At 40.1% G+C, this 24,553-nt stretch overlaps 1 protein-coding gene and 1 pseudogene across 12 annotated transcripts in view; one reads left to right on the forward strand and one right to left on the reverse strand.

The window, feature by feature from the left end:
• Positions 1 to 24,553, reverse strand: part of AMBRA1 (autophagy and beclin 1 regulator 1) — a 182,921-nt gene that overhangs the window by 111,715 nt on the left and 46,653 nt on the right. The window lies entirely within an intron of this gene.
• LOC118974485 (N-acylneuraminate-9-phosphatase-like) lies at positions 9,489 to 12,890 on the forward strand (annotated as a pseudogene).

A 24,553-nucleotide genomic window follows, 5' to 3' on the forward strand; every position in this document is an offset into this window, starting at 1 on the left:
TTATGCTAAATGAAATAAAGAAAAATTTACGGGGAATCAACAGTGGATTGGATGAAGCCAAGAATCAAATTAACGATTTGGAACACATGGAAAAAAAATTCAATCACAACAGCAAGAAGAAAAAAAGAATACAAAAAAACAAGGACAGGGTAAGGAGCCTCTGGTACAATTTCAAATGTACCAACATTCGAATCATAGGGATGTCAGAAGGAGAAGAGGAAAAGCAAGAAATTGAAAACTTATTTTTTTAATATTTTATTTATTTATCTTTACAGGGGAAGGGAAGGAGAGGAAAGGCACATCAATGTATGGTTGCTTCTCGTGCACCCCTGGCAGGGAACTGGCCCCTGCCGGAAACTGGCCTGCAACCCAAGCATGTGCCCTGACTGGGAATCGAACCACAATTATCTGGTTCGGAGGCTCGCGCTCAATCCACTGAGCTACACCAGCCAGGGCGAAAGCTTACTTGAAAAAATGAAGGAAAACTTCTCTAATTTGGTGAAGGAAATAAGACATAAGTCCAGGAAACACAGAGAACCAAAACAAGATGGACCCAAAGAGGACCACATCAAAACACATAATTAAAATGCCAAAGGTTAAAGATAAAGAGAGAATCTTAAAAGCAGCAAGAGAAAAGCAGAGAGTTACCTACAAAGAAGTTCCCTTAAGACTTTTGAATTCTCAAAAGAAACTTTGCAGGCAAGAAGGGATTGGCAAGAAGTTCTCAAAGTGATGAAACGCAAGGACTTACAATCTAAGTTACTCTATCCCGCAAAGCTATCCTTTAGAATGGAAGGTCAGATAAAGTACATCCCAGACAAAGTAAAGCTAAAGGAGCTTATCATCACCAAGCCATTAGTAGACATGAAATGTTAAAGGGACTTATTTTAGAAAAATATCAAAACTATGAACATTAGCCCTGGCTGGTATAGCTCAGTGACCTGAGCACTGACCTGCAAACAACCTCGGTTTGATTCCCAGTCAGGGCACATGCCTGGGTTGCAGGCCAGTCCCCAGCAGGGAGCGCTCGAGAGGCAACCATACATTGATATTTCTCTCCCTCTCTCCTTCCCGTCCCCTCTAAAGATAAATAAATGAATTTTTTTAAAAAAAACTATGAACATTAAAATGGCAATAAAGCCCTGGCTACTGGTGTGGCTCAGTGGACTGAGCACTGACCTGCAAACCAAAAGGTCCCCAGTTGAGGGCATGTGAGAGGCAACTGATCAATGTATCTCTCAAATGTTGATGTTTCTCTTCCTCTCTTTCTCCCTCTCTTCCCCTCTCTCTAAAAGTAAATAAATAAAATCTATTAAAATGGCAATGAATTCATAGCTATCAACAATTGAATCTAAAAAACAAACTGAGCAAACAAAACAGAAACATAATCATAGATACAGAGATCATTTGGATGGTTACCAGCTGGGAGGGAGAAGGGGAGAACGGAGGAACAGGGGCAGGGATTAAGAAGTACAAATTGGTAGGTACAGAACAGGTAGGCAGGCTGATGTTAAGAGCAGTGTAGGAAATGGAGTACTGGGTGGAGGGGGGCAAATGGAGAAAAACTGGGACAACTGTAATAGCATAATCAATAAAATATATTAAAAATAAAATTAAATGAAATATTTGCTTACATAAAACCCCTTGAAAGATAAGGTATAGTCACTAAGGATTAGAAAAAACAAAATCAATGTATTACACACTAGAGTTATCAAAAATAATTAAACCCCGCTAAAGATTGTAAGTCAAGCTATAAAATTTCTAAAATTTTAAATAAATACCACTATTTATTTCTTCCCTGACTAATACTTTAAATATGTATAAGGGGGCTCCCTAAATCAGCTGTATCCTTCGATGTCTACGAAAACCGTAAAAAAAATAGTGGAACAAAGCCGTGGAAAAGTACAGTGTTATTAGGGCAGATGATAAGTAATCCAAAAGAAAAGAATCTTTGTTTCTAATTCAATGAATATCAGGATTGAGCAACAGAAAGTTTGGGTACTAGTCTAGACAGAATAGACAAGCCAGTGACAGTTCTCCCTTAATAAACAATGATGTCCTGAAGACATTCTTTCAACTAGTTGTCAGATTACAGAGAAAAATCAATATCCTAAAGCCAACAAATTTTCAAATCTTCTGCAATCACTGGAAACAAATGATGGCCAGAACTCTGTGACCTATACCAATATGGAAAGCCTGCTTCAATATGGAAGCTAAAATGCCACCAGTGCCCCATGATAAAGAGTAATTGCCCAACTTGGCTTTGATGTCTGCATGACATCTGCTACTTTAGTTCAGGGGTGCCAAACCCAAACTAATAGCACCCTTCTACGTAGGAAATAAAATCCAAAATCCTCAGCTTGGCATCCAAAGCTGCGCAGCCAAATTTCTCGTTTCTTCTGGATATACTGTATGCTCGACACCAGTGGTTTTCAAACTGTTTGGTCTCAGAACTCCTTTAACCCTCTTAAATATCACTGAGAACACCAAAGAACTTTTATTTCCAGAATGTTATCTGTCAATGTTGACTATATTTGAAATTAGAACAAAAAAGTTTAATACACAAGCCACAGTCCACTAGCCATCAGGTTAATTAACTTCATTACACATTGTGTAGCCTCTAGAAAACTCCACTGAATACTCATGAAGAATGAATGAAAAACACAAAAACAACAGCATTTCAGTTTTGTCTTCGGATATCTCAGGGCACACTTTGGGAACCATTTCTCTAGCTAAACTAAATAAACACCCTTATTATCAATTTTTTTGGTTGGCCATTTCTTCTTTCTGTAAAGTTCTTCTCCATCTCTACCTGTAAAATTCCTTCATAGCTCAAACACCTGACTCTGCCAGCCAGAAGCTCACCCTCCCTTCCCCACTACCCCATCATATTTTGAAACCTCTTAAGAGGCCTTCTCCCAAGTCACCTTGTACTACAGTTACTTGTGTCTTATCTCTGCTACTAGACCACAAGCTACATGAAAGCAGGCACTGGGTCCAAGCCATCTTTTTATCTCCATTAAAATTCACACCTAATTAACACATAATAGGAGACCAGTAAATATCTAAGAGAGTAGCTCAGCATGCCTAAGTAGTTCTGGAAGAATAAGCAGACATATCTGATTGCCCCTCACTGACCCTGTGACGTTCAAAAATTGCTAGATGTCCAACAACTCATATTAAAATTTCTGAAAGAACAAGGTTTTCAGAAACTGCTTACATCACCCATCTTCCCTTTGGTCACTTAAACTACTTAGGTTAAAGTGCTGACATAGCTGTTCCAATATATGTAGTGTACCCTGGTCCCTGGGAGGCTTATAAAAATCATAAAGTCAGAGGACAGCTACTTGCCTGGGAAACTACCACTGATGCTCCTGGACATATATTGCCAACAGAGACCTCACAAGATAAAGAGGGCAATGTTTTCAGGGGGAAAAGGGGCAGGAATACAAGGAAACCAGGAGGCACTGTTGCCCCCTTCATTTCTGAATCCCGCTCTGCCAGCTCCAGCTCTCTGCCTTGGCGCATGCCTGGGCTGGGAGATGACAAGCCCTTATTCTTTGTAAAAAATAATTGTGTGTTCTGAAATGACACCTCTATTATGATTTCCAAATTGACATCTCTGCTTTAAAGCGGAGGCATGGGAGCCTCCCCATTTCACACACTGGCAATTATCGTCTAAGTTATCCGAAGATAGGTGCTCATCTGATCACTTCAGGGCCCCCCAGTTTCTAGGGGTGCACTTGTAGCACATGATGCAGTTGCCAGCAGAGCCTGGCAGGCAATTCCTGCCCCCACTGTGGGGTAGACCAAGGCACAATGGCACTCCTGTAAGGCTGCCCTCAGGAAAAAACAAACACACTACCTGAAGAACTAACATCTCACATCGAGAGGATAGGCCTTATTTTACTATCATCAAGCATAAACAACTCGTGAAGTTTAAAACAATGCCTTACACCAAAAAAGCTTTAAAATATCTTTACAAATCATTAATGTATCCCTCAATGCCTCTGTGTAATGAGTGATAGGTGGGAAAACATCAGAGTACAACAAAAGCAAAGATGCTGAAAACTGATCTCACATGTGGTGCACAACTGTGTATCTAGCCATATAAAAGTCTTGCCTAAAAAGTCAGCCAGATCCTTCTGGGAGCATCTGACCCTCTGCGGTTTGGTGGGTGGTTCTTTTTAATACAACTGTAAAATGATTGGTTGGTATTATGCTTAACTCTTATATATCCTCAACAAATTGCACTATAGTTATGGAACTTTGGTCTACATTAAAAACTCACTTTTGTCAGCATCTGAACTCAAAGGCCCAAAGTAATCTACATGGACATGTGTACTCTACCTACAAATCCATTTTCTCTGGGAGAACTGGGTAGTCTGCTTACACACCAGACTTCTTTTGTTTCAACTAGGAATTTAGATCAGAGCCTTTCACCAAAGATTGAGTAAGCCTATCTATGAAAAGTTCCACAGCTAGTTCTGATACTCGCATGCACATATCCCCCACAAAAAGCAGCTGTGATATACAGGTTTAGACTTTAATTATGAGGTAGTACATCCTGACTGATTGGTTGTGCCCCCCCACCAAATCAAGAAGAGGTTTACGTGATTGAATAATCCTGAATTCTCAGCCAATTTCACTCAGAATAGTCAACTGCAAAAAACAAGTCTATCTCTAGACACCCTAATCTACAAAGAATATACTGGTAGAATCATTTATTGTTCAATTACAGCAAACTTGCAGAATTATTTTTTTAATATATTTTATTGATTATACCATTACAGTTGTTCTATTCCCCCCCTCATTCCCCTCCACCCGCACACTCCCTCCCCCACCATTCTCCCCCCCTTAGTTTATAACCACGTGTCTCAAGTTCTTTAGATTCTGTATTTCCCCCACTATTCTTGCCCTCCCCCTATCTATTTTCTACCTACTGTCTATGCTATTTTCTGTACCTTCTCCCCCCTTCTCGTCCTCCCATTCCCCTGTTGCTAACCCTCCATGTGTTCTTCATTTCTATGGTTCCACTCCTGATCTAGCTGTCCTCTTGGTTTGCTTTTGTTTTAGGTGTGGTGGTTAATAACTGTGAGTTTGCTATCCTTTCACTGTTCATATTTTTCATCTTCTTTTTCTTATATAAGTCCCTTTAGCATTTCATATAAGGGCTTGGTGATGATGAACTCCTTGAACTTGACCTTATCTGAGAAGCACTTTATCTGTCCTTCCATTCTAAAGGAAAGTTTTGCTGGATAAAGCCATCTTGGCTGTAGGTCTTTGGATTTCATGACTTGGAATACTTCTTTCCAGCCCCTTCTTGCCTGTAAGGTCTCTTTGGAGAAATCCGCTGACAGTCTGATGGGTACTCCTTTGTAGGTGACTGTCCCTTTATCTCTTGCTGCTTCTAGGATTCTCTCCTTCATTTTAGTCTTGGCTAATGCAATTATGATGTGCCTTGGTGTGTTCCTTCTTGGGTCCAACTTCTTTGGGACTCTCGGAGCTTCCTGGATTTCCTGGAAGTCTATTTCCTTTGCCAGACTGGGGAAGTTCTCCTTTATTATTTGTTCAAATAAATTTTCCACTCGTGGCTGTTTCTTTCCCCCTTCTGGTACCCCTATAATCTGGATGTTGGAACGTTTAAAGATGTCCTGGAGGTTCCTAAGCCTCTCCTCATTTTTTTGAATTCTCATTTCTTCATTCCTTTCTGGTCAGATGTTTCGTTCTTCCTTCTGGTCCATTCCATTGATTTGAGTCCCAGTTTCCTTTCCATCGCCATTGGATTCCTGGACATCTCCCTTCATTTCAATTAGTTTAGCCTTCATATGTTCCTCTAATTTGTGACTATAATCCACCAGTTCTGTTAGCATCCTGATAAACAGTGTCTTGAATTGTGCTTCTGAGAGGCTAGCAATTTCTCGGTGGCTGAGAGTTCTGGGACTTTGAGTTCTTCTTGCGCCATCTTTTGGGCTGTTCGTGCCTGTTCCGTAGCAGGATCGGAGCCCTAAGGTGTTCACTAGCACAGGGCAACTAAGTCGCTGGGTTGTGACGTTGTATGTGGGGGAGGGGTCAAAGAGAGACTATGGCGTCCGGTCTGCCGCTTGCCACCGAGGCCCTCACCAGTGCCGCAGCTGCTGCCGTCACCGGGCCCACGCGTTTCGTCCCACTGCACGCGAGTGTGCCACCGTAGTCAGCCCTCGCCCCCTGGGGCCTGCGTGGTCCGTCTCACTGTGCGCGAATGTGCGACTGCAGTCTGCCCCACACCCCAACTGGTTCCGGGCTGCCTGCGCGCCTAGGTCGCGCGACCTGTCCTGCCCGACTCTGCTCACGGCTGGCTCCGCCCCTCTTATTGTCCCGTTGAACGGTTAGATGTAGTCGGACTTCCGTATAATTCAATTTTCTGTCCTTTGGTTGTGTCTTTGTTTCTCCAAACCTTTGTTGTATTCAAACTTGGTTGTGGGAGAAGGCACAGTGTTTCCACCTATGCCTCCATCTTGGCGGAAGTCCTGCAGATTTCTTCTTAGATTATTTTTCACATTCTTGTTACTGACCTAAAATTTTAAAAAATCCTTGACCAAAGGCATTTGCTGTTAAGTGACAGGCTACTGACCCTGGTATATTGCAGAAACTGTACTCTATAATATGAAGCAAAACCTTAGAGCCAACATTAGAGTTAGTAAATAAAGCCTTACAACAATGAGGAAAAAGGAATGCACAGTGGACTGGGGCATTTATTAACCAGAGGGAAAGAAGCAGCCTTCCTGGTTCATGTCTATTCAAGTAATGAGGTTTCTGGCATCTACAGAAACAGACACGAGGGCAGAGACTCTCTCTACCTCCCAGGTAGACAATCCACTATTAGCCCTTGAGCTAACACAAAGCTCAGAGTACAATCACTTTTCTTATACCCTGGGTTCCTTCTGAACGGCTGCTTCTCTGAGTAACGCTTGATTTTCACTGCTTCACCTTTTGGTACACTACTTGCCCTTTCACCCTGATCCTGACTTCAACAACCTTCATGATTCCTTCTGGACTCAGCATTTGACTCCAATGGAATAATTTCTCCACGATTTCCCTCTGTCTAGACAACATAAAATTGTCATAAATGACACCTAAAGTACAATTAATAGAGAAACTGTAATTTCCACTCTCCTCCCCCATTCCCCAAAAGAATTGCTCCCCAGAAGACTCACACATTAACATCCTCTGGCATGTCAATCAGTACTACCCTGAAGATTAACTCTGTGGAGCCTGGAAGCCATTTAATTTCCAGCTCCCTAAATACTTATGCATTTCCCCCTTCTACTATAATTAGAAAGTAAACTGCCTTCTTTTCACTAGCACTAATAGTTATAATCTCAGAGATCTGAATGCCCACTGAATCGATACCTGAGTTCTTACAAACACCGCAGCTGCATTTGATTTAGGGGTATCACAGACAAAAAGCACAAAGACAAGGCAAAAGAGGAGCAAGGCAATGGGATAAAGGCATGACTCAAGACCATCAGAACCAGGCAGTTCTATTGTAACTATTATAAGAATACAATGGCTTGAAGTCAGTGCCTTGTGAGATGGTAATACTAAAGAAACAACAAAATCAAAGAACAGCAAATCATGACATCACTTACTGGTGGTTTAGAACAGGAGGGGTTCCCCCAGGGGTTATACAGCAATGTCTAGAAACATTTTTTGGTTACTGCAACAGGGTGGGGGGACTGCACTAGCATCCAGTAGCGAATGAAGGCCAGGGATGCTGGTAAACCTCCTTCAATGTACAGGACAGCCTCCCACAATAAAGAATTGTCCAGCCCTAAATATCCAAATTACTGCTATTGAGAAACCCTCTGATAATATCTTAATAGTCTGTGCCTAACCAAGAGAAACTCTGAATAACATACAAGGCATACTCTGATTTCTCTTCAGATTGTATAAATTTTTCCCTTTTTACTAATATATGAGGGAAGTCAATGCTTTAACTCTAGAACTAGAATGTAATTTAAATTCATCACCTGTGTCACTAGCTATGTGACCTTAGGCAAGTTCATTATCCTCAGCATCCAATTTTAAGAAGAGATCCCTATTTCACAAGGTTGTGACCATTAAGTAAGAGCATATGTAGAGTACAGTAGCCAGCACATAGTTTAATAAAAAGTGATTAAGTTTTCCTTCCTTGGGTTACAACTCCCAAAGTGTCTATAGGGAACATGATGCACTTGGCCACCCAAGTCCTTCTGCCTTAAAAAAAGTGGTTTCTTACAAAGAGACACATGTACTGGAAAGGCCTAAACATGGTTATCTGAGCCCTAAGAATCACAGGAATCTCGCTCAAATAAACCAACAAGAAGAGTCAGTCATCTGTCCACCAATCTGTCTGTTGCTCTATCCAACCACTTGATGCAAGCCACAATTATTTACTGAGTGCCTATGTAGTATATATTACTACATAATACAAGTATGGTACATGCAGTAGCTAGTTTCCAAAGAAGGACCCCAAAGAACCATACTTCTAAGTTTTCTTGCACGTGTGTGGTTCCCTCCCAAACTAAATCTAGGCCAGTTTGTTTTTTGCTCTAATCAAGACAATGTGCCAAGCTGTGCCAGTTGTAGGGGCATCCGTTTCCTCCCTCTCGGAACTGTCACTTTTAGAAGCCCCAAGCTGCTGGGTAAAATGTCTGCTGGAGAGGCCACATGAAAGGAGGAGTCCCTGAGACTACAATGAGAGGGAGGAAGGCCTAGCTGTTCCAACTGAGCCTCCAAATGGCTCTAAAGAGACTCCAAGCAAGACCAGCAAAAGAACTTCCCAGCTGAGCCCAGAAAGGACAACGAAAGAGAATAAAATTATTATTTTAAGTCACTAAGTTTTGTTGTGTGGCTTGTTATACATCAGCAAATGAAGAAAATAGTTCCTAGTCTTGCGGAACTTTTGAGCTGGTCACAACAGTAGCATTAGAACTAAGTCCATGAAGTTACCTCACAAGCCTACAGTAATCACATCTGTACTCAAAGGAACCTTGGCCACTAAAGCAAAACATCAAACAAAATGTTTGGAAACAGACCTTTAACAATAAAACTCAACGCAAACTTGCTGTGAGTCCAAAAGCATGAGATCTTGAGATGGGTCAGAAAGAACAATGTGAATTTAGAAAGACCTGCTACCCTTTCCTCTCTGCCTCTATCAGATTCTCCAGTTTCTGAAACATGCCTGCCCTGAATTGAATGGCACCCTCTCAATGCAGAAGATAGCCCTAGATTTGGGAAATTAAGCAATCTGTGCTCCCCCTTCATTCCCTTATCAAGATGCTGGAGCAGTTTGTGTTGTGTGGTGTTTTTTTGTGTGAGTCCCCCCCCCCCCCCGCCCCAAATCAATACAAGAGTGTGCAGGAAAAATAAAGATAATATCCCATTCCCTTGTTTTGTACTAAACTACTTTTTGTACTAGTGAACTTTCTAAAACAGAATCTCATTGTCTCTATAGTAAGTAATTAATGGAGGTAACCCACCAGCCCTACCTTGATAGCCATATTTCAAGGCACCTCACATTTTTATTTACTTAGTTTATTCCAATTTTACATGGTGAGATTTCAGATACTTCATGAAGATTAATGCCCCCAAAATGACACTAACAGACAAAAAAGAAAATAACCTGGCAAAGGGAGAGGATTTTTTTTCTTTTTTGGGGGGAGCAGAATAATCATGGAAAAAGGGAGAAAAGAGTAGGCATTTCTTCTTTTTTTAATTAATTAATTTTTTTAGAGAGAGGAGAAGGGAAGGAGAAAGAGTGGAAAAGAAATATCAATGTGTGGCTGCCTCCCATGTGTCCCCTACTGGAGACCTGGCCTGCAACCCAGGCATGTGCCCTGACTGGGAATCAAACCAGCAACCCTTTGCTTCACAGGCCAGTGCTCAATCCACTGAGCTACACCAGCCAGGGCTAGAAGGCATTTCTTAAGCACCTAAACTTGCAAAAGTAACTGATGTTTAACTTATTTAACCCTCATGTACAATTTTAAAATTGAGGGAGTTGAGGTTTCGAGAGGCTACTTAACCTACTTGAGGTTAAACAGAGCCAGAATTTGAGTCTAGTGTTGCTCAACTCCAAATCATTCTGTCAGAACATGAGAGAAGAAAGAAAACCTAAGGAGATCACAAGAGTTAAAACAACACATCACAGAAGCCAGGGAAAAAATGGTGATGGATGAGGGTTAATATCTGATATTACTAAAGAACTCAACTTGACATTAAAAATAATAATAATCCAATTAAAAAATGGGCAGAGGGCCTGAATAGACACTACTTTAAAGATGACATGCAGATAGCCAATAGACATTTGAAAACATGCTCGTTACTAATTATCAGAGAAATGTAAACTAAAACCACAATGAAATATCACCTCACACCTGTCAGAATGGCTATCATCAATAAATGAACAACAAGTGTTGGCGAGGATGTGGAAAAAGGGGAACCCTTGTACACCATTGGTTTTCCATGCACTAATGCAGACTGTTGTCGCCACTATGGAAAACAGTATGAAGATTCTTATGACCCAGCAATTTTACTTCTGGATAAATTTCCAAAGAAACATAAAACACTAAATCAAAAAAATACAGGTAACACTATGTTTACTGCAGTGTTATTTACAATTACCAAGTTATGAAAGCAACCCATGTGCAATACCTGACTATTTAGTCAGGGGCACCGACCTCTTTTCCCTTAGATTGTCAAATAAAAAAAAAATGGCAACAGCCAATATAACAATAGCCATCTGGTATAAATGCCCTTTCCTAAACCATAAATATATAGGTTTTATAGTAGAGTTGCATCTTATTGATCACTCTCATAATAAGACTGTGTCTGACTGATTAATTCCTGGTACAAGAAATCCTTACATATAAGCACAGGCACCAGATTTTTCAAAAAAGTCACTTGGGAGCAAAAAGGGTATACAATTACTATTATTATTATTTTTTGATAAATTAATCAAAATTATACCCATTTTTTGCCAGATTAGCAAAAAATGTAATAAAATACATTAAAATAAACATAAATGCATAAAATCTTTTTAAAAACAGAAAATAACAATGTTGGCAAGAATATAAAAATATTGGAATCCTTGTCCACACTTAGTAGGATTATAAAATGGAACAGCCACTACAAAAAACAATATAGAGGCTCCTCAAAAAATTTACAATGGAACTACCATACATGATCCAGTAATCTCACTGTTGAGTACACATCCAAAAGAACCGAAATAGTTGTACACTGATGTTCACTACAAAATTATTCACAATAGCCAAGGTGTGGAAGCAACCTAAATGTCCATCAGCAGATGAGGGGATAAAGAAAATGTGGTGTATGCATACAATTGGAATATTATTCTGCTTTCAAAAACAAGAAAATCTTGTCATATGATGCAACATGGATGGACCTAAAGGACACTATGCTAAATGAAATAAGGCAATCCACCAAAAGACATGAACATTCCACTTATCTGAGGTACCTAAAGTAATCAAACTCATAGAAAAAGAAAACAGAAGAGTGGTTACCAGGGGACAGGGGTGAGAAAATGAGTAATTGTTCAATTACAGTATTTTACTAATACAAAAAGCAAAAGTTCTAGAGATCTGTTGTACAACTACATGCATACACTTAACAATGCTGTACATTTAAAAATTGTTAAGAGGTCTGCGCTGTCCAGGAGGCTCAGTTAGTTGAAGCATCCAAAAGGTTGTGGGTTTGATTCCTGGTCAGGGCACATACCTAAGTTGCAGGTTTGATCCCTGGTAGGTAGGGGTGCCTATGAGAGCCAACCAATCTTTCAATGTTTCTAGCTCCTTTCCTCACTCTCTAATACCAAGAAACATATTCTTGGAAATCTTGGATGAGGATAAAAAATAAATAATGCAAAAATCATCGAGGGTAGATTTATATGGATTTCTTAAATCACAGCAAGAAAAAAGTGTAGCCCTTGAGCCTGCCTTATGTTTGCACAGCTATGACTTGGAGTTAGAGTGTCATGCCCGCCCTTGGCTAAACATGCAAACCGTTTCCTCTAACCTGGATGGACAACATGCTCATTGACACAGTCCAGGGCGGGGCGGGGGGGGGGGCCCGCGGGTCAAGTAGAAAAGGTAGTAAAACTTTTACAATGAAAATAACATTTCAAAGAAGAAGCTGAAATCATTTGTGACAAAGTTCAAGTTAAACTAGAAAGGAATGTTTTCAACCTTCCAATCCATGCATTAGTGATCTATGGACTTCACACTGGGAAGAAGTAATTCAGGAAACAAAGGGTGGTACAGCCAATATGAAATTGGCTGAAGAATGTTATTTCTTGTGGAAATCTACACATTTACAGCATATGACACTAGCAGAAGAAGTCAAAGCCATGCTCACTGAACTTCAAAAGATCTGGCTACTTTTGTTAACAAATAGAGACATAAGGACCCAGAGGGAGCCGATTGAAGCTTGTGCCTCTCAGTCCCCTTCTGATGCTACTGTGGTAGGTGGAGAACTGAGAAAAGAGAAACCAGCACCTTCCATATTTTATTACTGCTGTGATCTTCTCTGGGGACAGTCTGGGGACAGTGTGATGGTTAGCGACACATTAGAAAACAATATACAAGGAGGCCTCAATGCAGGGCTGAAAGCAACAGTCTGGATAAATAAAAATGGAATAGTGCCACTGAAGTCATCACCCAGACCACACTATATAGTTCCTTCTGTGCTAGAGTTACCTGTTCTCTTACAAAGTATAGACTACAAAGTCAGTATGTCAACTTAAAGCAAATAAAAGGGCATGGTTATGTATGTTACAGGATTTGAACTAAGTTAAAGCATTCCATATACTATACAGTTGTCCCTCACTATATTGCAGTTCACTTATTTCAGCTTCACTGTATCATGGGCTTTTTAAAAAATATATAGCTAATTCTGAATCTCAGAGTTTTCGCTATACACAGGATTCTGCAGTATATAGATATTTATATGATATTTATGATTTTAATTATTATTGCCTAAAAAATTTAAAACAATATAAAAATGTTATTTCAAACATATTAAAAGAATACTGAATCGAAATAAAGTACAGTATGTATTTCATCAGCAGATGAATACCATACTGTACACAAAGGAAATGCAGTGTGTCACTACTGCTTGCACAAGTTTGCCAACGTGAGATTGTACACAGCACATTATTGGCTGATAGAATGGAAGGCAACCAACCACAGCACTGTGTTCTGTACCCTGGGCGCTGGTTGGCTCAGTGACCGTAGCATCAGTGTGTTTGCTCTCCCGCACTGTGCCCATGTGTTCAGCATCCCTCCCTGTCCACTTCACACTGAGGTCTGATTGCTGTGCATAGTGTTGCTCTGCGGTGTTGTGTTTTTGTGAAACTTTCATAAAAGTTCGAATTTATTTCAAGCCTTACGATGCCACCCAAATGTTCTGCATCTTCTAAGGCTTCTGTAGTGAACCCAAGTGCCAGAGGAATATGCTTACCATCAAAGAAAAGGAACTTCTCGACATGTTAAAGGAAGGCAAAAGCTAAACGGCTGTAGGCTGCCATTACAGGATCAAAGAATCTACTGTTTGCTACATAAAGAAAGACGAGAAGAATATTAGGTCTACAGCAACAATGACTTTTAACAAGACTGCAAAGAGGGTGGTCACTTCCCACAATAAGGCCATTGTGAGGAAGGAGTCTGCATTGGCCCTGTGGATAATATTCTTCTTCCTGGCCCTGCAGGAAGAAGAATATCTTGCTGGATACCAACACCATCCAGACGAAGGCCAAGAAACTTTATAATAGTTTTGCGAAAAGCACAGGCGTTCACGACAGTGACGAGGATGAAGACGAGGGCAATGCAGAAGCAGGACCATCGAGTCCTTCTCCCACCAGACCAACCCCATTCAATGCCAGCAAGGGCTGGTTTGACAAATTTCAGAGACACTTTGGACTCAAGAGTGTTTCTCTGCATGGAGGAGCTGTCTCTGTGGATAAAAAGCAGCACGAGCAACACCCCATAACTATGTTCATCACTCAGAGGAAGAGATCAGTTATGCCCACCCTTTATCGGAAATAGAAGTTACGGCCCAGGACGAAGATACTGCACTGCCTGATGAAGTGGTGCCTTCAGAAGAGCTATAATGCTCTTCTTGGCTGTGCAGTACTATAATCTCATCATCATTACCTTCATCGTCATCAGTACTGCACAGCTACATAATTCATTATCTTCATCATTCAAGCTATAGTATACTTCACTGGTGAGTACCCATACAGATTTTATGTGTTGTTAAAATCACGTAGGTTTGGGAGTGTAGAAAGTGTTTAAGAGTATATGAAGTGTTTATAAGAATGTGGGAAAGGTTTATAGGAGTGTGGGAAGGGTTTATAAAGTCTTAAAATATATATAAATAATAAAATAAATATAACGCTTATATTTTCACCTATCGTGGGGGTCTCTGGAACGTAGCTCCTATGATAGGTGAGGGATCACTATAACCCAGTTCTAAGAATAATTTTATTTATGATGTAATAGCCAACAACCCATTGACTGGTATATCTATCTGAATGTCTAGAATAAATTAATACAAGTTACTTTTAGTGATTGAGGCAACTTGAAAAAATATATTATTTGTTAATCTGTGATGTGAAATTTTAAAAAATTTATTTTATTAATCTTTTAGTATCTCAGATCCAAGAAGATACCAGCAGGATAACTTACACATGGGTGCATAAATACAGGTTTTATGCGCTGTCTTAAAAATAGATATTTTTTCATTTAAAAAAAAACTTATTTAATTTTAGAGAGGAAGGAAGAGAGAGAAACATTGACTTCGTTTTTCCACTTATACATGCATTCATTGGCCATTCATACATGCTTCTTTTTTTGTTTACTAAAAAGTATTTTTAGCCCTGGCTGGAGTGGCTGTTACAAGTACCAGCTTGTAAACAGAGGGATGGCTGTTTTGATTCCTGGTTGGGGCACATGCCTGGGTTGTAGGATGGGTCCTCAGTGGGATGTGCATACAAGAGGCAGCCACACATTGCTGTTTCTCTCCTTCTCCCTCCCTTTCCCCTCTCTAAAAATAAAAAAAAATCTTTTTAAAAAAGAAAAACATTCTTTAAAAAGTATTTTTAAATTACATTTTATTGAGTACGCTATTACAGTTGTCCTGATTTTTCTCCCTTTGTCCACCTCAACCCAGCAGCCACCACTCCCTCAGATAATCCCCACACCATTGTTTTTGTTGATGGCTCATGGATAGGTTCTTTGGCTACTTCCTCCATTTCCTATACCGTACTTTATAGCCCCATTGCTGATCTGTAACTGCCTATTTGAACTTTAAAAAAATAATAATATTGAATGTAAACTGTAATTGAAGATTTTATTTATCGACTTTTAGAGAGGGGGTAGGGAGGGAGAAAGAGGGAGAGAAACAGCAATGTGTGAAAGACACATGGGCCTCTTGCATGTCCCCAACCGGGGAACCCAGCCCACAGCTAGGCATGTGCCCTGACCAGGAATCAAACCAGTGACCCTTTGGCTTGCAGGCCAGTACTCAATCCACTGAGCCATACCAGACAGAGCACTAGTTGAACTTCTTAATCCCCTCACGCCATTTCCCCACACCCTCTACCCATCTGGCAACCAACAAAATATTCTCCATATCTGTGATTTTGTCTCTGTTCTCCTTTGCTTAGTTTTTAAAATTCAATTATTGATAGATACATATTTATTGCCATTTTATTGTTCATAGTTTTGATCTTCATTTTCCTTAAATAAGTCCCTTTAACATTTCAAATAATAATGGTTTGGTGATGATGAACTCCTTTGGTTTTTTCTTGTCTAGGAAACTCTTTATCTGCCCTTCAATTCTAAATGATAGCTTTGCTGGTAGAGCAATGTTGCCTGTAGGTCTCTGTTTTTCATGACTTAATTCATATTGCCAGTCCCTTCTAGCCTGCAAAGTATTTTTTTTTGAGAAATCAATCAACAGTCTTATGGGAACTCACCTGTAGGTAACTAACTACTTTTAAGAGTCTCTTTAACATTCAGCATTTTAACTATGATGTGTTTTGGAGTGGGCCTCTTTGCAGCCACCCTGTTAGAGACTCTGTGCTTCCTGGACTTGCATGTCTACTTCTTTCACCAAATTAGGAGAGTTTTCTTTCATAATTTTTTCAAATAGATTCCAATTTCTTGCTCTTTCTCTTCTCCTCCTACCCCTATGATGCAAATATTGGAATGCTTGAAGTTGTCCCAGAGGCTGCTTACAGCACACCTTGCTTTTTTTATTACTTTTTCCTTTTTGTTGTTTTGATTGGTTGTTTTTTGCTTCCTTATGTTGCAAATCATTGAATTGATTGTCAACTACATTCACTCTGTTGTTTCCCTGTAAATTTTTCTTTATTTTAATTAATGTATCCTTCATTTATGACTGGATATTTTCATGCTGTTGAGGTTCTCACTAAAGTGCCTTGAGTATCCTTATAACCAGGGTTTTGAACTCTGCATCTGATAGGTTGCTTATCTTCATTTTGTTTAGTTATTTTTCTTGGGTTCTGATCTCTGCTTTCATTTGAGCCATGTTTCTTTGTCTCCTCATTTTGGCAGCCTCTGTGTTTCTTTCTATATTAGGTAAAACTGCTATGACTCCCTGTCTTGGTAGTGTGGCCTAATGTAGTAGGTGTCCTGAGGGTCCAGCAACAGAGTCCTCTATCACCCAAGCTGGGGACTCAAGATACGCCCCTCCTACCAGTCTGTATGGATATGGTTTCTTTAATTCCATAGTTGTCAGACTTCCGTTCAACTCAATTTGTGGCTGTTCTGTGTGATGGTTTTCCATATTTTAGCTGCAATTTTGATGTGGTTGTACAAGAAGGCAAATTGTGTTTACCTATGCTGCCATCTTAACTGCACTGGCTGCTTTTTGGTACAAACCATTTTCAGGGTGCCATTTTAATATCTGACTGGCTCTTCTTGGTGCTGTCATCTGCCTTATGTCTCCTGTTTTTCAAGATCTCGGTAATATATTACTGTTTCACAAATTTTTAAAATCCAATTCAAGGTTCACTTTGAGTTTACTAATTAATTATTGCACTGCAAAACATTTTACAACTAGAAAAATTTTCCCAGATAGTCTCATGATTTCACCAACTTCATATAAAATGGTAATGGTAAATAAAAAATGACAGGTTGGTTTTTTGGTAGAGCTTTTAAAAAATATTTTGCATAAGAAACTACTGATGTAAAATATTAGACAGGATTTCCAGTCAAGAGAGAGGTATAGGCAGACATGCTTCGCCTCGTCGTGCAACCATAAAAAGAAACAACAACTACAACTAAATCTCAAATAACGCCCAGAATTGTCAGAAAACTGAACTGTATGGAAGTCCAACAAATGAGGATTTACTGAAGTCTCAATCATCCAGATGGGGAGGAGGTGTGGAGATGCAGAGACACGGCAGAGAGGTGGCAGGTACAGCAGGACAGGCACAGGCAGTCTCACATTCATGTGTGGTGGATAAATTTGGGAAGGACACCCTGAGAACAAGTGATCCCAGCCCTGCCAGATTTTCAGGAAACTTTGCTTAAAGGGCCTACACAGTCTTAAAATAAATGCAAAGCCACTCGCTCTGGGATTCAGCACCGGGGCAACAGCTCAAAGGGCGCAAGTCACATACAGGGACTAGGTGAAGTGACTGGAAACAGGGCAAGTACCAGGCTAACCCCCAGAAGCCAAACAGTGGTGTATCCTCTCTCTGAGCCCTCCCTCCACACAAAGCCACAAAGTGGTGAAGTGGGTTGCCCCACCCTGGCTCCACCCCACACAATTTACAGGTACCTCTCACAGGGATTCAAAGCAACTCTACCTAATACATGGAAACGAACGGGGAGGCTGCCATATTTAGGAGACAAAGAAATATGGCCCAAATGAAAGAACAGAACAAAACCCCAGAAAAAGAACTAAACGAAATGGAGATAACCAACCTATCAGATGCAGAGTTCAAAACAATGGTAATCAAGATGCTTAAAGAACTCACTGAGTATTGCAACAACATAAAGGAAGAAATGAAGGTTACACCAAGTGAAATAAAGAAAAATCTACAGGGAACCAACAGTGAAGGGAAGGAAGCCGGGATTCAAATCAAAGACTTGGAACATAAGGAAAAAATAAACATTCGGCTGATTTCTCAAAAGAAACTTTGAAGGCAAGAAGGAACTGGCAAGAAGTATTCAAAGTGATGAAAAGTAAGGACTTAAAACCTACATTACTATATCCAGCAAAGCTATCATTTGAATGGAAGGACAAATAAAATGCTTCCCAGACAAGGTAAAGGGAAAGTAGTTCATCACCACCAAGTCAATATTACATGAAATGTTAAAGGGACTTATTGAAGATAAAGAAGATAAAAACAATGAACATAAAAAAAACACCAAATTCACAACCATCAACAACTGAATGTAAAAAACAAGCAAACAAACAAAGCAAACAACCAGAAAAGGAACAGAGTCATAAGTATGGAGATCATCTGTAGGGTCACCAACTGGGAGGGGGAGAAGGGATTAAAAAGTATCCTTGGTAGATACAAAATAGTGTGATGTTAAGAATAGCATAGGAGCCCTGGCTGGTGTAGCTTGGTGGACTGAGCACGGGCCTGCGAACCAAAGGATTGAGGTTCGATTCCCAGTCAGGGCACATGCCTGGATTGCAGGCCAGTTCCCAGCAGGGAATGCACGAGAAGGAACCATACAGTGACATTTCTTTCCCTGTCTCTAACCCTCTGAAGATAAATAAAATCTTAGAAAAAAAAAAAAGAATAGTATAGTATAGGAAATGGAGAATCCAAAGAACTTTCATGCACGACCCATGGGGCATGAACTAAGGGGGAGACTGCTGCAGGGAAGGGGGGTACAGGGCAAAGGAGGGCAAAGGAGGGCAAAGGGGGGAAAAGTAGGACAATTGAAATAACAATAAACTGTACTTAAAAAAATGATGTAAAAAAATATTAGTCTCTGTTAAAATTTGTATGACTTTTTCAAGTATCCTGTAATTCTATTACTTAGCTTCTAGATTATGCTTCTCCATAAGCCTATTTCTTTAGCCAATTCTTTCCTTTCTACTACCAAGAACAGAATTTTCAACAATTGTGCAAAAGCCCTGATGTGCTTGCTTCTCTTGATTTTCAAAAATATGACTGTGCCGCTGAGTGTTCCAGTTGGTATAAAGTTGAACATTTATGAATAGAGTACATTTGGGTGTAGTTCCAGGTATGGTGCCCTTTGGGACCTCAATTATATTTTAGTTATTTAAAAACTGTTAAGTTGGAAGATCTTTACAGAAAAATAATTATGTGCACAATTTCTCTAATAGATGATATGTCATACTGAGGGCTGGTCCCTGCGGCTATCCCACAGGCAGATGCAGACAGTGTCACATTCATTACACTAACTGGGAACCGTTCGCTGCCCGTAGACTGCCCGTAGATCACAGTGTCTCAACAAGACAGCTCCTACGGCCCTGGCTGGTGTAGCTCAGTGGATTGAGCGCGGGCCTGCGAACCAGACGATTGCGGTTCGATTCCCAGTCAGGGCACATGCCTGGGTTGCAGGCGGGTTCCTTGCAGGCTAACTCCCAGCAGGGGACGCACGAAAGGCAACCATACTTTGATGTTTCTCTCCCTCTCTCCTTCCCCAATAAAGATAAATAAATAAATAAAATCTTAAAAAAAAAAAAGACAGCTCCTACGATGTTAAGTGAGCAGTTCTTCAACAAAAGTGATCTGGAGGGTGGGAATAGAAATAACTGAGTTTCCTTGTCTTCTATACAGTGCAGTATTCTATTCCTGTACTCTATACAGTGCAGTAAAGTAGTATTACTTTCCACTTACACCCATATTTAGGGAAGGGCTTTGTGGTTTTTCTACCTTCTAAGTGGAATGCTACAGAAGATATTAAGAAACCTTGGAATAGACCTATGATTTTATTAATGTTTTTGTTTTAGAATAATATTCCTTAAAATTAAAAATGAAAAAAAGAAAAACAAAAAGGCAAAAATAGGTTATATTTGCCATTAGAACAAAGAAAGAAAAGGAGAAAAGCCATCTTGCTGAGGTGAAGTGATCTAAGGAGACAGCAGGGAGATAGAGGAAAAGGAGAGAAATGCATAAGAATATGGGGGGGAGGAGTAAAAGAGACAAAAAGATTGACACACATACCCTCTGATGCAGCAAAGGAAAAGGGCACAATGTTAACAAGCTGCAATTCTCTTTCTATGACAAGGCCATTCTTTCAGCCTTTAGTTTCTTTATTATTACCATTTCCTTCTCATACGCTAACATTATTTTTAATTTTCTAACAGGTGACACCAAAATTAAGCAGCCTTTTCAGTGGAACCCACCCCTCTGTCCAAGGCACTCTGCTCACAGGGAGAAGTGTAAGCGTTTTCCTCCAAGATTTTATTTTACATAGTCCATCATTAAAGAAAGGTTGCTTTCATACTGCATCACCTCACATAACAGGTCTACTCACTAAAGTATGCCAGCCAGCAAAAAGCTTGGTACCACCACTTTCCCTCTTTGGAAACAGAGGAGTTTATTAATTGTTGCTATTAAAAATTCAGGCAGCTTCTCAGGTGAGGGGGCTGTCAGCATGTCAGCCTCCAGCAGCAGGGGAGCCCCTTGTGGATGAATTATGCAGGATGCCTGGGGTACAGGGTACCGCAATGTCCAGTGCCTCCCCCTAGTGGAGCCGAGTGGTAAGGCACTTAGAAGATATTTGCCTGCACAGAACCATCAACTATTTTGCTTTAACTCATGGAATAGTAACCAACACAAAATTGGAAATAAGTAGGAAACATAAATGTGTAAAGTCAACCCAGTGCAAATTAAGGCACAAAGAAAGTCCATGCCTTGAGTAAAGGGGTACCAACTACTCAACTCTTGCTGATTGTTATTAAGTGGGAGTACAGACCAGATGCTTCCCATTTTTTCAATAGAATCCAGAAATCTGTATTTATGTGGAAAAATAAATAAATTTTTAGAAACAGTATGAGGGCCAAACACACCTGAAGATTATATTGTAATCTCTGGGTTAATATAACAGGCCCACACACTTAAGTCAAATTTGCACACATGAGCACGTTTTCAGGAATGTTACCAAGAAGGATATGCTGGATACTCCCTCCACCCATAAGTATACAGGAAATACAAGAGGAAGAAGGGAAGCCATCTGCACAGCTCTAATGGGCTGAGACCAATTACAATAAGCAAAATATACTATACAAACAAAACCCGATACACCTGGTGTTATTGTCTTAGCAAAACCTCCAACGCACCCTTTAGAGTGCTACTCTGAATAAATACAGTGGAAAGGCGACTTGAAGGGGAAGAGTGACTACATGGGAAGTTGCACCCAATGTATTTGCAGCACACATACAGATCCCACTGTAGTCCCTGTAGCACTCTGAGACTCTGAGCTGACAGACGCGATTACATCTTTTCAAGTTCTCAGTGTGTGCACAAAGCACACAGCCTGCTCTACATCATTCAGCCTCTGAGAGAGGGATAATGGAGGATAATTTAGATCAGCCTAACAGGCGCTAATTTGACCTGCAGTGGGGGAAGGGCTGCTTGTCAAGCATACTGTCTCAAGGACCTGGAGGCGCACATCCTCTCCAGCTTGCAAACAATTTTGAAGACATAGAGCGAGGCTGGAAAACCTTTGCTTCAGGGAAGATAGCACAGAAAACAAGAAGCGCTTTATGCAATTATGCCAGCTCTTAACCATCAAAATAATCTTACAAGAGCCAATACTTAGGACCTCTAGTCCGAAGTAGAAGGAGAGGAGCCCCCTACCTAGCTCTTCCTGGCCCTCATTATCATAATACCTTCTATTACAATAGCACCTGACCTTCTTCCAAATCACATTCACATAAAGCATGGATTAGTAAGCCACTGCCTGCCAGCCAGATATGGCCTCCTGCCTGTTTTGTATGGCCCACAAGCTAAGAAGGAGTTTTACATTTTTAAATAGCTAAAAAAAAAAAATCAAAAGTAGACTATTTCATGACATGTGAAAATTATATGAAAATCGCATTTGTCCAGAAATAAAGTATTACTGGAACACAGCCACACTCATTCACTTATATACTGTCTATGGCTGCTTTCACGGCAAACTTCGGTAGTTGCAACAGAGACTAAATAGCCTGCAAAGACTGAAATATTTACTATCTTTCCTTAACAGAAAAACTTTGCCAACCCTTGATAGAGAGGATATAACTAGGGATTACACAGAATTCAAAAGGCTCAAACTGGGCAGGTGAGCAACAAAGGTGAAAAAGATTAACCACAATGGTACCTCTCTCTTCCACCCTATCCTCACCCTCACATTGCCACAGAGAGAAATGGGTGTTTTAACTACCCCTAAAGACAAGTAAGTCAAATATATTTTACTGCCTTATGATGGGGCAAGAGATACCTGGACTCTCTTATCATTTAACAATACCCAAAATAATATGTGGCCCAAAATCAGTAAGCAGTGAATCTCACAGATAGAACCATGATTATATCTCCCTCATAAAAGGCTGTTAAGAAGAAAAGTACATGAACACCTACCTCTAGGTGGCAGACATTCAGAATTAATAAAATGGAAGTCCTTCTCAATCTTGAAGAGCACATTCCTGAAAAAACCAGTGCTACTGAGTTTTTCTACTAAGAAACCTTAAGATTTTATGGGAGAAGAAAATAAAAACAGCAGTAGGAGTTCCAATCTATAAAATTATGAATACCTATAAAATAATGTTCACTAAAATAAATAGGAAGTAGCTCTGACCAGTGTGGCTCAATTGGCTGGGTGTTGCCCGGCAAAACAAAAGGTTGCTGGTTCAGTTCCCCGTAAAGGCACGTTACTGGGCTAGGGGCCAGTCCCCAACTGGGGTGCGTGTGAGAGTCAATCAATAGATGTTTCTCTTCCTCTCTTTCTTCTTCCCTTCCTCTCTCTCTAAAAATAAATAAATATTTTTTGAAAATAAAAATAGTAAATAGAAAACATGATTTTATACATCTTAGTAATAATGAATACTACTCAATTAATTTTCACTTATCATTAACAATGTTCATATCTTTGGCCCCAACTGTACCTCTAAAAATTCTTCTTCTCTAGAAACACCTGTACAGTACAGAAAAGATGCTGCAACAGTGTTTTTGAAAGCAAAAAAGGAACAATCCAAATGCTACCAAAGAGGGAACACATTAAATTAATTATGGTGCATCCAACTGTTTGAATACTATACCGTTATTTTAAACATGTAACATTTGCCCTGGCTGGTGTGGCTCAGTGGATTGAGCACCAGTCTGTGAACCAAAGAGTAGCTGGTTCAATTCCCAGTGGGGACACATGCCTGGGTTGCAGGCTGAGTACCAGGTGGGGGGCACATGAGAGGCACATGAGCACCACACGTTGATGCTTCTCTCCCTATCTTTCTCCCTCCCTTCCCCTGTCTAAAAATAAATAAATAAAACCTTTAAAAATAAATAAAAATAAAAACAAAAATGTAACATCTATATAGAGTAACATGGGAAAATGTCCAGATATATTAAGCAAAATGTGTAAATAAATAACGGACAGGTTTACATATAAAGAAAAATGTGTTTTCATTTACATAGAAAAAATTCTGGAGTTAACAAAAATTGTTAATATGGTTAACACTGTGCAGGACATTCACTTTATATGTCACACATTTCTGTAATGTTTAGATTCTTGAATTCTATTCATTTTTAGAGAGGGGAAGAAGAGAGGGAGAGAAACATTGATGTGTGAAAGGAAGTATTTCTCTATCAGTTGCTTCACATACCCCCAACTGGGACCTGGCCCACAACCCAGGCACGTGCCCAGACCAGGAACTAGTTTGCGGGACAATGCCCAGGCATGCTGACCCACACCAGTCAGGGCTGGATTCTTTTTTTTTTTTTTTTTAAGATTTTATTTATTTATTTATCTTTGGAGGGGAAGGAGAGAGGGAGAGAAACATCAATGTATGGTTGCCTTTCATGCGTCCCCTGCTGGGATTTGGCCTGCAGGGAACTGGCCTGCAACCCAGGCATGTGCCCTGACTGGGAATCGAACTGCGATCCTCTGGTTCGCAGGCCTGTGCTCAATCCACTGAGCTACGCCAGCCAGGGCAGGGCTGGATTCTTGAATTTGTATTAGTTTTGTGAGCAGAAAAAATGGACACCTTAAAATTTCCATTTATGATCACTTGCTCACTATAAATTTTTCAGCCCCTTCCCTTTTCAGTCAATAACATGTCACCATGATTGATTGGGAGAGGGGGAGTGACAGGGCTTTACTGTAGATAACGTGCCTAAAAGGCTTTATTTCTTTTTTTGTTTAGCAACTCTTCATCCAAACATTTAAGGCCTTCCTAACTCTGACACAATCACTGACTCCTGCCTTCTGGTTTTCACCAGTCTCAAGACACAAATTAATCTAAAAAGTTTATGGATGTTGGCCTAACCCTAATTTAGTCTATTCTCAGTTAGCAGCCA

The sequence above is a fragment of the Sturnira hondurensis genome, unplaced genomic scaffold (assembly GCF_014824575.4).
Source record: "Sturnira hondurensis isolate 20B ecotype Veracruz unplaced genomic scaffold, ASM1482457v3 Scaffold0019433, whole genome shotgun sequence".
In the NCBI taxonomy this organism is placed as follows: Eukaryota; Metazoa; Chordata; class Mammalia; order Chiroptera; family Phyllostomidae; genus Sturnira; species Sturnira hondurensis.